Genomic DNA, 4,784 nt, shown 5'->3' with positions numbered 1-4,784 from the left:
TTTTACTTATTATTGCTTTTTTTTAGTTTTCTTTCTTTGACCTTACTCTTAATTTTTCCTATCTCTGTACTTTTCCTTTTAGAGGCATGTAAAATTAGAAAAACTCTATACTGCTCCAACTAAGTAAAGCCCATAGAGAATGAGCATTTGTTAATGCCAAAGACAGGGAAGTCATTTCAGGTAAAGGATACATACCCAGTCTCTCTCAGTCAGAGAAGACAAAAAGTACTATGCCCATCCAGGAGAGAACTGACTTCTGGGTGACACAAGAAGGAGCTGTCTGCAAAAGCAGCACACTTATGGGACCAAAACACATTTAAGCTAAGGGAGGATCTCCAACCTTTCCTCTTGTTATGGTTTGTGTCTAGGTGTCCCCCCCCAAAGCCTCAGGCAGTCTTGGGGTGGCTTCTGGAATTTGTAATTGATTACTGTGGGTGTGGTTGCCGTACCTGCCCTGCAGCAGGTAATTTGCATTACAATGTAAGGTGGGAAGAGAAGCCAGCTGCTTGAGTTGCTGCTACCCCTCCCTTGTGCTCTTGCTCTTTGCCACCACCATGAAAGGTTTGCCCTCTGCTGTGTGCAGCTCTGCCTTGGAGCCAGCTGAGTGTGGACTGACACCTCCAGTGACTGTGAGCTAAATAAGCCTTTCCTTTCCTCATTTTGAGTGTCAGGTGTTTGTCCCAGCAATGAAAGAAGAGTAACTAAGACACCTCTTATCCTAGATGTAATCATTTATCTGCATAAGAGCTGAGTTGTGGATTTTAAAACCTTTACTGTAAAGTGCTAGACTATATTATTCAGTCTTTTAACTATCCCTTATAGAACGTGGACAAACAGTGGTTACTCTGCTAGCTAGTAAATGCATATAGAACCACTGCCACTCTTTGAAGCAGAGGACAGGTTTACCTAGCATCTCTTGGTAAATCCCAATTGAAGCCAATGACTAATGGGATGTTGACCAGAGAGATAGCTGGATTCTTTTCTGGAGACTGATCTCTGGTTATGTGGGCCAATAGAAACTGAGAATATGAAAAAAGAAAGAAAGAAAGAAATTGAGATTAACAAGGGGACAAGACTACTCTCTGGCAGATACCCAAAAGTTTATTGATAGAAACTAGTCCTTGGCCACCCAAAGATCTCCACTTATCTGTTGTACTTCTTTAAACTTTAATTCCCCCCCCCCCAACTGGGGATTGAACTCTGGCCCTTGTACTTGCCAGGCAAGTGCTTATTCTACTGAGCCATCTCCCTGGCCCCATCTTTAAACTTAACTTAAATTTATTTTGAAGAGTAGAAACAGAAGCAAGAATAGAAACAAAGATAGATGGGCTGGTGAGATGGCTCAGTGGTCTAAAGCACCTACTTAGAACAAACTAAGCTTAGCAAAGCACAGGGACCACGGTTCAATCCCCAGCACCACATGCCAGCCAGCCCCGCCCCCTGGTGGGCTGAGCTGGCCACACACACACACAAAATACATAAATAAATAAATAAATAAATAAATTAAAAAAAAAAACAAAACAAAGATAGAAACCGGATAACATACCACAGTACATATGTTACAGATTTTCAAAACAATAGCTAATTAACAATGATTGTTTTATTATCTTTTTATCATCAAATCTGTTGCTCAGATTAACAGATACAGTCCTGCAAGATTGTACTTTTTTTTTTTTTTTGTGGAACCAGGGATTGAACTCAGGCCCTTGCACTTGCCAGAAAAGCACTTATTCCACTGAGCCATCTCCCTGACCCCAAGATTGTACTTTTATCTCTCTTTGTTGGTAAACTAAAAATTCTTTGTAGACTTTTCAGTGCAAGGGCTTAATTAGCCTCCCCTTCAGAAATTTGCCTGAGGCAACTTGCAATAGTTTACATTCCACAGTAGCTATCAGAGGAATGATTTACATCTGTGATCATGGAATCTCCCCTGCCAGGTAAGTATGCTGTACATGTTAACCCACCGAAAGAGGTTTTTGTCAGTCTTCAGTCATGTGTTTTTACCAACTTATTAAATGTGATTGCTAGATGATCAATATAAGTTTAACCTGTGAGCTCCAAAGATTTAATAGAGCTTAGCCCTGCTTCTGGGAAAGGTTGCCTTTGTAATTAGATAAAGAGCACAATTGTCTTGAAGATTTCTTTGCCATAGGGCCCAGGGCAATGTCCTGTCAGTCAGTTATCTCTTGTCTCTCTCCAAAGGTGATCTCTTTCACAGTACAGCAGGAAAAGTACTCTGCTTCCAACTCACCTTTTTATGCAATAGTTATGCTTCCTTCTGTAGACGTTTCTATCATCAGACCAATTATATCTTTTTTTTTTTTTTTTTTTTTTCAGAACCAGGGATTGAACTCAGGCCCTTGCACTTGCCAGGCAAGCACTTATTCTACTGAGCTATCTCCCTGGCCCCCAATTATATCTTATACTTACAAATATTCAGTAAGAGTAAATGCAGTTTGTGAGATTTTTTCACACAATAAAAAGAAAAATCACATGTCAGTTCAAGGATGGATAGGCTGGTCAAATCTTGTCTCCCCTCTCTAAATGAGCATTCATCTGCTCTGGAGTGGTCTATTCAAGGGATGCCTTGAAGAAAAATCAGTTAGAAATAAGGTGGGGACACCCAAAGTCTTTCATATTCCAGGTATCTCACAGTCAAAGTCTCTTACTCCTTTAGAGTGCTTCATTAGGCAGCAGAAGACATTTGATCCTTACATGCTGAAAAAGAACCATTTAATATTTTTCTGCATGTGTGTATGGCTTGCATACCCCCTAGAGCTGAAATGGAATGTTGAGGGAAGTATCAATTATGATGCTATTTTACAACTAGAAAGATATTGTAAAAAAAAATAAGGAAAATTGTCAAAAATGTCTTATATTAAGATTTTGTTGCATTAAGAGATAATTATTATATTTAGTTTTGAAATATAGATGTGAGCTACATGAGAAAGGTTGCATTGGTAATTAGATAAAGAACACAAGTGTCTTAGAGATTTCTTGAACAGGCAGTTCAAGTGCCTAAGGCATTCACTATCCCAGAGCCTAAGGCTGCTCCTACCTAAACTTTGGAGCCTAAAGACAAGATAGCCTTAATCACAGCCTCATCCACTGTTACTAAATGGAAGATTCCCCTATTTGTCTTTCTAGTCTAGAGGGCAGGGCTTCTAGACCAGCTGAAATCCAGCCCTCAGTGTTGGGGAGATGACTCAGTAGAATAAGTGCTTCCCTGGCAAGCACAAGGGCCTTAGTTCAATCCCTGGTTCCGCAAAAAAGAGAGAGAGACAGAGAGAGAGAGAGAGAGAGAGAGAGAGAGAGAGAGAGAGAGATTGAAATCCAGCCCTCTACAGGGTTACTCCCACCTTAGCTGAGTTTATGCAAGATTCTCAAAGACAATATCCTTTAAAAGAAGCAAAAAGACAATCTGGAACTTCCAGAGCTCATGTACCTTTCTTTCATGGTGACCTAAAAAGTCAGATCTTGTAAAATTTTCAGATGTCCTTGATAAGTACATTGATGTTTTTATAGGATTTACTCAGACATATAAGTTAGATTGGAAGGATATAATGTTAATCTTAAATCAAGCATTGACCTCTAATGAGAGACAAGCAGCATTATAAGCTGTTATTACATTTGGGGATTAATATATTGTTAATTGTAAACAACCAGAAGATAGCCAGGAGAATGGTTCCCATGGGTGCCCAAGCAGGTCCTAATAAAGACCTATGCTGGCCTCATTGCCAGGCAGGAGATTGGAATAAAAAAGTTTCAAGTGTGTATCCTTGAACATCTAAGGAGAACTAAAACCAAGCCTTCTAGTTATTTTAAATTTTTAGCTATTTATCAGGAGAAAGACAAAAACCCCTGTGCTTTCTTAAAGTACTTAATAGAGGCACTGGTAAAACATACTTCCCTAGATTCTAATTCAGTAGAGGGACAGATTGCTCTCTTTTTACAATAAATTAAATAGTCAGTGCAAGACATTAGAAAAGAGCTACAAAAGATAGCTTTTGCTGCAAATAGTTCACTTAATACTTACGTAAAAACTGCTTCCTTACTATACTATAATTGGAACTGGAGGAAAACCAGGGAGAGAAAACAAAGAGATCAATAATGGCTGCCTTTGTTGTGGCCTCAAAGAAAACCCTGTCTGATTCTTTGTTTTCTAAAACTCAACGCTACATTCATCTGCTACTGTTGTCAAAAGGCAGGCCACCTTAAAAGGGACTCCCATGAGAGGCCCCCTAAGCCATGCTCTGAATGCCAAGGTAACCACTGGAAGTGAGACTACACTCTGAGGCAGAGGTCCCAGAGCTCAAACTTAGCTTCCCAGGTGGTCCAGTAGAACTAAAGGGAGAGGCTGGGGAGATAGCTCAGTAGAATAAGAGCTTGCCTGGCAAAATCAAGGGCCTGAGTTCAATCCCCAGTTCTGTCAAAGAAAGAAAAAAAGACAGAAAGAAAAGAAAAGAAAAGAAAAGAAAAGAAAAGAAAAGAAAAGAAAAGAAAAGAAAAGAAAAGAACTAAAGGGCTGAGGGCAGCCTTCTCTCTCTGGCCAAACTCTTACCTGTACCTGTCCTCTCCACAGAGGAGTCCTGAGTAATCATGACTAGAGGAAAAACTCAATCTATTGCTGGACTTTGGCACATCTCTTTGTCTTTCTCCAACCCTTCCCTTCATTCCAGTCATTGTACCTCAACAGAAATAGATTTCAGAAGATACTTCACTTAAGTTGTAACTGAAATAACTTTCTCTTTACCCATTCCTTTTAGTTATGCCTAAAAACCTAA

This window comes from Octodon degus, unplaced genomic scaffold (genome assembly GCF_000260255.1).
Source record: "Octodon degus isolate 3935 unplaced genomic scaffold, OctDeg1.0 scaffold00166, whole genome shotgun sequence".
Classification (NCBI taxonomy): domain Eukaryota; kingdom Metazoa; phylum Chordata; class Mammalia; order Rodentia; family Octodontidae; genus Octodon; species Octodon degus.
This window is presented reverse-complemented; position numbering follows the sequence as displayed.